The sequence below is a fragment of the Vulpes lagopus genome, chromosome 10 (genome assembly GCF_018345385.1).
Source record: "Vulpes lagopus strain Blue_001 chromosome 10, ASM1834538v1, whole genome shotgun sequence".
Taxonomy (NCBI): domain Eukaryota; kingdom Metazoa; phylum Chordata; class Mammalia; order Carnivora; family Canidae; genus Vulpes; species Vulpes lagopus.
Window position 1 is genome coordinate 16,424,374 of NC_054833.1, and position 12,729 is coordinate 16,437,102.

General features: G+C 38.4%; 1 protein-coding gene across 1 annotated transcript in view; it reads left to right on the plus strand.

Moving 5' to 3' along the window:
* Nucleotides 1–12,729, plus strand: part of LOC121499940 — a 178,504-nt gene that overhangs the window by 106,912 nt on the left and 58,863 nt on the right. The gene's annotated exons all lie outside the window — the stretch shown is intronic.

The following is a 12,729-nucleotide window of genomic DNA, read 5'->3' on the forward strand; positions in this document are numbered from 1 at the left end:
TGGTTGATGTAATATGACTTAGCAGAGCAGTTTGAGTTTATACAATGTTATGCTTGAAATGAAAGAACCGGATTGACTCCTAGCTTCTTATTTGAGCTGTGTGTGGGTGTGGGCACGTGAGCACATGCCTGGCCAGTCCAGTTTCCTGAAAGCCTGGTCACCCTCAATGTGGATTAGGACCACACTTAGCTATCTCTCAGAGAGGTTGGCTCTACCCCCTTCACACTCGTGGAGACCCACCAGTGCCTCCTCTGGCCATTCGAGGTATAACCCGTTTCCCTCAAAATCTGCAGACACCGTAGGGAAGCCAAACCAGGAGGTGGCCTCAAGGCTTGGCTGTCTTTCCCATGAATTACTAGTCTGTGTGAAGACCAAGTTACTTAAGAAAAACAAAAACAAAAACAAAAACAACCCCCCCCAAAACTGATTCCAGCCCCACCCTTGAAACCAGAAAAACAGCCCTTAAACCAACGGCATACTTGCAAAAAGAAATATTTTGCAAAGCAAATGATCAGTTAAAAGAGTAGGCATACATTTAAAAATTTTAGGGATCAGATTAGATAGAATTTCTATATGCCAAAACAAGCAGAAGGACTGTCCTGTTACCAGAGCTAGTAATCTTGATGAGCATATCATAGTAACTAGAAAATAGAAATTGATTCTTTTGGGGAAGGAGAAAGAAAATATAGTATTTATGTTTTTTTTTCTTGAAAGCCTGGCGTTAAAGACTTTATCATCTATCTAATTGCTTGAAAACAGCATGCATTCAATATCAAGTGCTTTTTTTTTAAGATTTTATTTATTTATTCATGAGAGACAGAAAGGCAGAGAGAGAGAGAAGCAGGGTCCATGCAGGGAGCCTGACGTGGGACTCGATCCCGGGTCTCTGAAATCAGGCCCTGGGTGGAAGGCTACGCTAAACTGCTGAGCCACATGGGCTGCCCAATATCAAGTGTTTTAAGAAAGCATATATCTGCTGAATGTCCTTGAAGAATCGGTGCATTCAGAAAGGAGGTAGGACCAAAACTGAACTCAGACGTTGGGCCAAGGAAATGGGGATAAAGAAACGTACTGGTTGAAAACAACTCAAGAAGAGCAGTGAATAAATTAGGTACAGAGTCCAAAGGCTAACAGTTTCATGAAGACTGGGTGGACAGTCAGCCCTGGAATATTTGATCTCTACTCCAGAAACCTTTTGTGTTCCAGGTATGGTGTAAGTCTAGGTCTAGAAAAGACGTCTACCTTCACTCACATAGTTTGCATGCTTGAAGTGGAGGAAAAGCAAATGAAGGATACAAAGCCATGCAGTGTAAGACAGATGAAGGAAGGTAGCTCAGGGGAGCCTTGGGAAGAAGTAAGCATTAAAAGGGAGCAGAATACATAGAAACACATAGAAACACAAAGGGAAACCTAATGGGATGTGCCCTTCAGGAAACCAGCCAAGAGGTTTGTATATAAAAACTCTACTTATCATGATATGCTAATTTTAAACAAGTAAGGCAGAAGGGAATCTGAGTGTTTTTGAGTCATGTCCCAGTAATATTCACTGGGAAATGCTATAGAAGGAGATTCACATGTCAACCAACCATGATGGAAGATAATCTGGGAAATTTGATCATGAGTATTTAGATTCTGGAGATTGAGACTGGCCAAAAGAAAAGATTCCAAAAAAAAAAAAAAAAAAAAAAGAAAAAGAAAAAGAAAAGAAAAGATTCCTTATGAGAAACCACCTGGAGATTATTCAAAACAATGACTCTCAGCCCCAGGTGTCCATGAGGATAACCTGGGGAGCTTTTGTGAGACTATTTTCATAACTGGGCCATCTAGAAATTCAGGGGAGGGTTTAGATCTATTATAAAGATTCTTGAAGTGACTCCAAAGTGCAAGCAGATAGAATCACTCATTTAGAGTAGTTGGTCAGGAGTACAAGAAGGGGAGCAAGGAAGATCCCCAAATATACAACCTAGGTCAGTGTTTTCAAATGCAAACACGCATCCAAATCACTTGGATATTAAAACACAGGTGGCTGTCCCTACCTCCAGAATTTCTGATTTATCAGATCTGAGGCATAAAGGCCTGGGAATTTGAAATTCTCACTTGTTTCCAGGTGATATTGATGCTGCTGGTCCAAGGACCACATTTTATGTACCACCAGACTAGGTAAACTGTGAAGGAAGGTGCATTTACAACTGGGGGTAATACAGGCATAATGGGCTCACTGGTTAGGCCTTATGTTGAAGTGGTGTGATAGCTTGGGAAATTGCAATTGTGGTCTGTGCTATGATCTAGAACCCTCCTACTCAAACTGGGATGTCAGATAAGCAACACAGGATCACCTGAATGCTTGTTAGAGAAGTAGAACCTCAGACCTCACTCAAGAGCCAAAATCATTATTATAATAAAATCTCCACATACTTTGCATGCATTCTAAAGCTGGAGAATCATACTAATGGTTCTTAGCCTTGGTTTCATATTATAATTTTCCATAGAGTCTCTTATCATAGTAATGAAATCAGAATTTCTAGGAGTGAAGCCCATTATTAGTACTAGTATTGTCAAAGCTCCGTGGATGAATCCACTATGCAGATAATTTTGATAGCCACTGATCTAGAATTTATCTCGAAACAGTGTAGTCAGTCGCACTTGTTGCTTGTCTTGCCTTGAGTGGTCAAGACTTAGGAAACAAAAAGGCATTGAAGCTGCACATAGACATAGTGGACATTAGTATGTCCACAGAAGACATTACTGTATCCAGCTGGGAGCTGATGGGACCGCAGAAGCAGGAAAGATGATGCAGGAAATGATAAAACCAAATCAATCTCACTTGCTTCACCAGGACATGTGCCTTGCCAGGCTAAATATGCAAAACCACTCAGCTGGCATTCCCTTGGGTTTTCCTAGGCCTCTTCCAAGATATGATCTCCTTATTTCCCCGTTGTTAAATTGATCTCTTACTGGTAACCTCATGTCTCAGAGGTTTCCAATACATAAATCACAATACATAAATCATAGCACCTACTAACATGTGAAGCCTTGTACCATTTTTTATTTTATTTTTTCTTCACTTAGGAGATCGTAAGCCTTTTAAGGACAGGAAAAAAACCTTGTGTGTGGCATTAGCACCTGGAACTCAAGAGATACAAGTATTACTTGAGTAGTTGTATATTTAGCATAGAAGAGAAGAGCAAATTATTACTTTGGGGAAATTATACTGTGAAGTTAAAAAAGGCCATGAAAAAGCTATACATAAAAATATATGTATATACATATATGTGCATATAGAGATAAAGCAAATATGGCAAAATATTAAGTTGTTGAGTCTAGGCAAATGGAATAAGGTAGTTTATCATAATACTCCTTGGTCTATTCTCTAGAGTTAAATTTTTAAAATGTAAAAATTATGAAAAAATACATTTGAAATAGTCTGTGTTATTTCTTTAAGTTGACAGTTAATGTTTTTGTTTTAAATAATTGTTGAAATAATAAAACCCACATTGCTATTTTTCCTATAAATTTTGTAGAATATAATTTCCTTCCCTTAGAGATACTTAGATTTTTGAAGAGATTTAAGATTGTTTTATACCAACCAAGATTATTTCCAACCTAAAGAATAACTGCACCTTACTGGTTAAAAGCTCTTTACTTATGAGAGAAATATTGGTTTGGTGGAATCATTCAGATTGCCTATTTATGCTTATGTACCTAGATCTGTATTTCCATATTTCACTTGAAAAAAAAAGCATGTAGAATTTTGAAAATTCATTTTGTTTTTCTTAATTTTTCACTTGATTATTTATAATGCTTAAATGTAAAATAGCAATTTAGATGATAATTGATGGTATTAATTTATCTTTCTGTCACGCGAAGTCTATTCATCACAGACTGATAATAGTTTATACAGAATTTCTCCTTTTAAGCCTACAAAATGGCTGCTAAAGTCAAAGCATTTTTGTTTATATTTTCGTCCTTGGTGAACAGTTAGGATATTTGTAGGTAGAGTATTTGTACATATCTCTCCAATCTCAACTGGGGACTTCTTTCCTCAGTATATTAAAGTAGAGGAATTGTGTTGTTGCTATTCAATTTGTACACAATTGGAAAAGTGACCTCCTCCTTATCCTAAATATAGGTGAATAATCAATGCATTTGAACTTGCCACCATTTAGTTTATTGAGACAGACTATTTTCAACAATTCATAGCTTAAAATACAATGCCATAAATACTGTTCAGCCCCACCCTGACAGAGTGGATGAAAATCCTTGAATTGTAAAGTTGTAATCGACTGAGTCAGTGACATCACTTTGGAGAAGTAGCAGAGATCCCTCTGTAGAAACATGTGGCCAATGTCTAAGTTTCATTAAAAATAGAGGTTGGGGGGTGCCCGGGTGGCTCAGTCAGTTAGGTTCCCAACTCTTGATTTTCACGCTTAGGTCATGATCTTAGGGTCATGAGACTGAACCCCATGTTGGAGCCTATGCTCAGTGCAGAGTCTGATTGAGATTATTTTTCTCTCTCTCCCTCTGCACTCCCCCATAAATGAATGAAAGATTGAAAGAATGAATAAATAAGTCCTTAAAAAACCCAGAAGTTAGGATTTTACCTTGTATTTCTTGGGGTTTTTCCAACTGATTCCTAACTAATAAAGTCCTATTATCTCCCAGAAAGCACCTGGATAATCAGAAGAAGCTTCCTTCAAGAAGCTTGTTTTAATTGTTTTGCTCTTCCTTACTATCGAAAAAGCTTTTCTTTATCTTGCTATTTTCTTTTTATACATTTTTCCTTTTCTTATTTTCTCTTTCATGGAGGATAGCCAGCCATCTTCTTTTTCATTTCAACTTCCATTAGCTTAAAAATGGTTCATTAATACAGTATTTATTGAGCACTTGTTATATGCCAGGTACTGTTCTTGATACATTAGTGAGACAACAAAGGTCCCTGCTTTCATGGTGCTCACATACTTACGAGGGAGAAGAGGGATGAGAGGCAATAAGCATAGTTAAAAGTAGGAAAAAGTTAAGATAAAATAGCAGCCTTGCCCAGCCAGAAAACAAATAATAAATTATCTGGCATGATAGAAGGACACATATGCTTTGGCGAGGGGATGGGGGAAGGAACAATATAAATGGAATTACTGGGACATCTGGGTGGCTCAGTGGTTTAGCACCTGCCTTTGACTCAGGGTGTGATTCCAAGTCCCAGGATGGAGTCCCACATCGGGCTCCCTGCGTGGAGTCTGCTTCTCCCTCTGCCTATGTCTCTGCCTCTCTCTCTCTCTGTGTCTCATGAATAAATAAATAAAATCTTAAAAAACATAAATGGAATTACTAATGTAAGTGTGTATCTGTGTGTGTGTGTATTGAAGAACAGCTTGCAATTTTTAAATAGGTTGGTCAGGTGACCAACCAGAGGTAGTGAAGTAGTGACATTTGAGCAAATACCTTGAGGTAAAGGTGCGACATGCCTGGCATGTTCCAGAATATGAACAAAGCCAATGTGACATGATAGCGGGAGAGACAGATGAGTTGTCTCTTACCTGAAATGAAACGTGATGCCATTGGTAGCTTAAAAGGACAACAGTGGATGCTTGTTTGAGAATAGTTTGGAGAGAGACATCAAGAGAGAAGCAGGGAGACCACTTAGTTTTATTACTCCAGGGGGAAATGATATTGGGTTGGACCAGAGTATTGACAGTGTAGGTGGTGAGCTGTGGGATGTAGATATATTTTGAAGATAAAGTCAACCGAATTTCCTAATGCATGGAATGGGATGTATAAGAGAAAGAGAAGAATTGAGAAAAATTCTAGGATTATTAAAATACCTTTTTTTTTTTTTTGCTTTTCTTCTGTGAGCCTGAATTACCCCAGCAAATGCTTCCTATACCTGTAGAAAATGTTTCCATGTCTTTCATCCTTCCTATGGCTGTTTTCTGAAAACCTTCATCTTTCTCTTCTTTTTTTTCTTATATTCTATTAAAATGTTTGTAATAAGTATGGGAAAACAATTCTGATAAAGGTCTTACACAAGGATCATCAAGGGGAAACTGCTTTCTATTTACGAAAATTTGGAAGGAGATAGGGAACACGTTCTCTGATAGGCAACGAAAGAGAAGTAAAGGGGCAGACTTTGTTGAACACTTGGATTTTCATGGAAATGTCTCTCTATCACTGAACATCATCAGAAACAATCCCAGCTAACACTGTCATAGCCTTGATAAATACTGAGTCATCACCTTCCTTTTCAGCAACTCCAGGACAAGCCCTTCCATTCCTGTCCATGCAGTAACTAATTGTATTAAACTCATGACTCTTCTGGATGGTTCCCCATCTAATAGAAGTCATTTCTAAATGTATTCATTCCCATCGATGAGAGATTATGGGAGATTTCCAATATTCTACACCTGACATACAGCCACTGTGACATCAAAGCTTGATATTGTCATCAAGAGTAAAATCATCTGGGCACCTGGGTGGCTCAGTTGGTTAAGCATCTGCCTTTGGCTCAGATCATGATCTCCGAATCCTAGGATCAAGTTCCGCATTGGGCTCCCTGCTCACAGAGGAGCCTGCTTCTCCCTCTCCTGCTCCCACTGCTTGTGCTCTCTCTCTGTCAAATAGATAATTAAAGTCTTAAAAAAAGGAGTACAATCATCTTGCCAAACACTTATTTTGGAAACATGAAAATGAATGATAAATTAGGGGATGATTTGAGTAAAATGTGACTGTTGAGTTTGCTCGTGCGCATTTCTTCCACAATCAAATCACACCAGAAACACAACAAAATGCACACATGCACACACCTCAAACGTCTTCTCATTGGCACTACTCTTGAAGATCAGTGAACCTCTCCTCCTCTTTCACATTTGTAACATTCTTCTACATTAAAGACAACAACAAAAAAACTACCTCATTCAACATCCCAGAAAAATCTAAGTGCTCTGGTGCAAATTGCCATGCTGTGCACGCAACAGGAAAGTACTATTGTATCCAAAGACCTTAAGCAGAAATTGCCAAATTCTGTAGAAGTGATCCCTACAGAGGCCAGTGGTGGCCGGTATAGTGGTTTTAAATGTCACTATAACTCCCAAAGCCCTCAGCAGTTAGGCAGAGTTGTGAGTGCAGATGAGAAAGCCACCAAAGAATTTGCAGCTGTGGTATAGAAGTTAATTGAAAAAGGAGGCTACACATTGGATCCAATTTTCAACTTTGATGAACAAGTTTCCATTTTAAATGCATGTCTTGAAGGACCTACATCTCAAAGACGGGAAAACATGTCCCAGGATTTAAGGCGGCCGAGGATCACTGAATTAGGATGTTCATACTGATGTCAAGTGGAGAATAATGAGCCACAATTACCCGTATCTGCTGCTACAACTTTCTAATTTCAAATCACCTCTCTTCCACCACTTTGTAATAACCCACAAGCTGCAACTCTTCCCAGCTCATTTCCACTGCAAAGTTTCAGTCTTTTTCAGGGAAGAGTGCCACATTATTGTACTATTCCTGCATTTTTTTAACCATTGAACATGTATGAAATGCCGTCAATGTTTTTATTACGTTCCTTTTTTTTTTCCTATGAGTCACTGATGAAATTTCTGAGTGTTTTGTCCCTAATTTCACTTTCCCCATAAGCCTTGTTTTGTTTTGTTTTTCTCACAATTTAGCATAGTGTGATGATTTTTAGGAACACATATATGGTATTACCGCAGAACTGACAGTATGGGGTAATTGCATTTTTTTTCCCCCTTGAAACACAATGATTGTGTTAAGAACTGATCTCTCAAATTGTTTGGTATGCCTGGAAGAGTAGACTATAATTTCTGGGTCAGTTACAGAATTCTAAAATAACATGGGTTTTTAGAATTATTGAATTTAAATATTTCATATAATGAAGGAATGGAGTCCTGGAGAGGTCAAATGAATTTTCTAGGGCCACACAGCAAGACAATGACAGATCTAGAATCGGAGTCCGTGTCCCTTGACTCCTAGTTCAATAGTCTTTCTCGTTCAGATTGGTTTAAAAGTGGTTGTCATAGGGCAGTCCTTGATCTGGCAGCATCAACGTCACCTTGAAACTTGTCAGTAATGTAAATTCTGTGGGCTGGCCCAGTGGCTCTCTGGGTGATCTGGATGCCCACTAACATTTGAGAACGACTGGCTTAGAATAAACTGCCAGTATCTGTGATCCAGGAGACACCAACACACTAGAAAGTACATCTAAAATATTAAGCAAAGTTTGAGAAGATTACATTCTTCTTGTGATTTTCATTGATTCAAAAGATATTTAAGGTATATATACGCAATTCTTAGATCTTGGTTTTATCCATTAATATAAGTATACACAGCACCAAACAAAAAGGCAGATTCTAGATAATAAACTCCCTTTAGGTAGTATTCAAAGGATAAACAAAGTAGCATGTTTTTTCTTGTAAGAGCAAGTCACCAAAAAACTACATATTTATGGGAAAAATCTATATATGTGAAAATCTATTTGCGTGTGTATAGTTATAATCTCGGGAATAACAAAATAGCAACCAAAGAAACCGTTGAATCAACCTGAATATTTTATAGTTTGAGAACTAGAAAGAAATAGAGTTCACATAGCTATGAATTGCCTTACCTGTCTTCCCCATTGAGCCCTGCAATATAAAGTTACGTGAGCCAGGAAGATGGGGGACATTTCCTTAAGTTCTTTGCAATCCAGAGAATTCTCCGGAGCTGATTTTGGTTTATATATACGATGTTTGGGGCCAGTTCAGAACTTTTACTGGGGGACTTAGAAACATGCACATTAGTCAAAATTCACTTCAGAATCAACGTAAGAGACTTAGGTCTCCATCAGTCATGTAGAAGGATGAAGACACATTTTGCTGTCCTCACGAGCTTTTCATTTGCTTTTCTTACCTCATTTGGAGCAATGATGGGCTTGGATGCCAGCTGAAGACCGGAAGTGCCAGGAGAGCCACTCAGCTAAGAGTTTAGGCAGTTGGCTCTCAGCTTACCGGTGGCCTTGATTGTGTCACCTAACCTCTCAGAGCTTCAATTTCCTGATCTGTAAAAGGGGGATAATATAGCTCTCCTCATGGGGTGTGGTGAGGATGGAATCATGTCATAATATGCAAAACTTCAGTCTCTTAACAATCACCATGATGTTAATTCATATTCTTCCAATGAGCTTCTTTTCTTTCTTCCTTTCCTTTTTCTTCCTTTCCTTTTTCTTTCTTTCTTTCTTTCTTTCTTTCTTTCTTTCTTTCTTTCTTTCTTTCAAAAGATTATATTTACTTATTCATGAGAGACACAGAGAGAGGCTGAGACAGAGGATGAAGCAGGCTCCCTGCGGGGAGCCCGATGCAGGACTCGATCCTAGGACTCCAGGATCATGACCTGAGCCAAAGGCAGATGCTCAACTACTGAGCCATTCAGGTGCCCCTCTTCTTTTCTTTTCTTTTTCTTGTTTTCTGCCTCAATCTGATTTTAGGCTTTGGTTAGTTTCTCAGTGCTCTTTTTGTGACTGACTGTGCCAATTTTATCTAATTAGTTATGCCCTTCTATTTGTCACTCCTGTCATTTGTGTACCAGTCATTTCCCCATCTTAGTCTGTAATTTCCTTAGGGACAGGGATCATCGCCCCCCACTGCACTTCAAACATATAGTAGGTGCTCAATAAATGTACGTTGAATGATAGAGAGAATCAAAAGTAAATGTGGACCTTGGAAATAAATGGAGCATATCCCAGCAATTAACTTGCTGACTGAGAGCATTTCTGCTTAGAGGAACACTTCGGGTATTGGGCAGACTGAATAAGTAATAATGTTTGTTTCTTTTGGTGACAAAAATATCCTTTCATGACACTAATTTCCCTTTACTTGTGCATTGACAAAAGTTTTGTTCCTAAACACCTGACAAAGAGATGTAAACCCACAGCGATGTGTGTATTGATATGTATAGCCAGTGTCAAGTTGAATATAAAATAAAGTGAAAGATAGAAATGTGACCATGTAAACAAATAGCCCCTGTTGTTTCTTGTGAGCCCATATGTGACACTAATCCAGAAATGCATGCCAGGGGCAGTTAAAATATGCTTTGAATTACTAGCAGTGATGTTTCTAGAACTGAGCACACGGCATGTTTTATATCCTAATGTTCTCAATCAGATTCTAGTGATCGATTAATCACACTATCAATAACGAAGAAACAGGAGTGCTTTCTAAAGTCCTGTGCTTGCTAGAGGCAATTACGTCCCCCAATGGGTGCTACCTCAGAAACGCAGTTTGGAAGTATTCTCGCCCGTGCTAGGAAAATTGCTAGTTGAATTCCTGCTTGGATAAAACAGTTATGGGCTTCTAGTCGGTGACCCTAAGACTACACTTCAGTCACAATCTAGGGCATCAGTATAATGCTTTGCAGGCTTCTTTAGACAACGTTCATTTTATGTATTTATTTAAAGATTTTATTTATTTTTTCATGAGACACACACAGAGAGAGGCAGAGACACAGACAGAGGGAGAAGCAGGCTCCCTGTGGGGATCCCGATCCGGGACTAGATCCCAAGACCCCAGGATCATAATTTGAGCCAAAGGCAGATGCTCAACCACTGGACCACCTGGGCAACCCAGCAAAGTTCATTTTGATGATGAAAATGGCAAAGTTGAGTGGTGGAAGGAGCAGCTGGGCTGCCCTGAACTGGCATTCGGAAAGACCTTCACTGCTCTGGGTAGAACATATTTTAATGCTCCATTTAGATTAGCTGGAGAATGTGCTGTTTATTAAGATCCTTCTATGAGTTTTTAGTTCAAGTTATGTATCTCTCTCTATATATTTTTTCATATTTCTCTTGAGTTTTTATTACAAGGCTTCTAAAAGACTAATAGAAACATGTAGGATGGGAAGGAAGCTGTCTCCTGATAAAACAGGGCAACAAATTTTGGGAAAATGGAAAAGTAGTTCAACTAGTTCTGGTAGGTGAAGCAGGGTAAGTAGAGTGGCAGCCTGGACGGCATCGCTAAGGGAGAGGGGACCAGTATACCCAGCACAACCCCAGATAGTTGGCCAGAGGAACAGAGTGGAAGTACAAACACAAGGTTTATTTGAAAGTGGAAAGCAAAATCAGACTTCCCTCCCACTCCATCTACCACCCACATAACAACATGATTCTTACACATAAAAGGGAATGAAGGTCTTCCGGCACAGATCGTTTTAAAGTAATTAGTTTCCAGATCCTCCTCTACTATGTGTACTGTTTTTCTAAAGCTGATCTGTCTTGGAACACTGGTTGTGGTGTCCCTCCCCCACTCCCCTGTCATTACCATAGTCATGTGACCTTACCCTAGTCACCTGTCCTGTGCTAAATGTCCTCAGGAAGAATAGCACCAGCAACAACTCTGAGGGGCCACTCATAGATTTTAAAAATAATTTTAATGATTCTATGAAGTATAAATTCTCATTCTTTCTTTACGTGAATGATGTTTTCAGTGTGTATATCTAGAAAAAGAAACAATAGAATTGAGGCTGACACATGTGTCTGTACTACTTCCTCAGAGACAAGTGAGCTGATTAAGCAAAAATGTTGCACGCATGGCTACTGCATTGACCAGTACAGGTGCACTACTTCAAGGGTGACACCCACACAGGCACTGGGTTGAATGGCACCCCCTGAAGTTGTGCAGTGCACAACGTGTGGAACTGAAGACAGTGTAGAACTGAGTAATGTTTCTTTCAACTAGAAGCGTTTTTACAATAAAATTCTACATTTTGTGTTTGATAATTCTTTTCAATATTTGTCTATATTATATACTTTGGCTCAATTGTGAACTAATTATAACTCAGTTGAGAAGGGAAAAAGTTAATAGAGCATCACAGGCATAAGGGAATGTAGAAAAAGTATAATTTCATTTTGCATATATATTTTTTGGTTATAGAAGATGAATATTGAGTGTTCAGCAATACATACATATATATATATATATATATATATATATATTACATCACAAATATGCAACACATTAGAATAGAACAATAAGATTCTGTAAGGGAAGTGAAATAGAAACAGGAGTCCAAGTCAAAAAAATAATATTACAAATGATCAACAATAAAGAAGAAGTATTTTGAAGAGGTATATATTTTGAAAATGGAAAATAGAGGGTATCAAATACTATTGTATTTCCCTTCCACGAGATATCTTCAGGAGAGTAAGAGTGATGTACCAGGGTTAATTAAAATGAAAGTATTTGTAATGTGCCAGAAATTACACTTGTAGCAACTGTTTACTCTATAATGGAACATTCTGCATGTCAACTTAAAGTCGTTTAAAAGATACATTGTTTTTCAAATTTCTTTTTTGGGGGATATGCAAACAAAAAAAATAATTAAAAACCTTAGAATGACAAACAGCCAGGCGTTTGCCAATGGGCAAAAACTGAGAAGATTCTTCTTTAAAAGTTTTGAAGCAACTGTCTGAGGCCATTTAGACAAGTGTTATGATTCTAGTGCTTTCTCCTCACAGGGAAGAGGACAGTTTAGCAGCTGCTTTCTCATCTTCCTATCCTAAAATGATGCCTTTCTACCCTAAAAAGGAGACTCCCTCATGTACACAAGATTTGGCTAGCCTTTCAATACTCTCGTGTTTAAATGTGAATGGTAAACTGAGGATCATCAAGCATTTGAGGAAAAACAGCAACATGAAATAGAAAGACCAGATAAGCAAACTGAAAAACAGACCCTGGGGAAATGAAA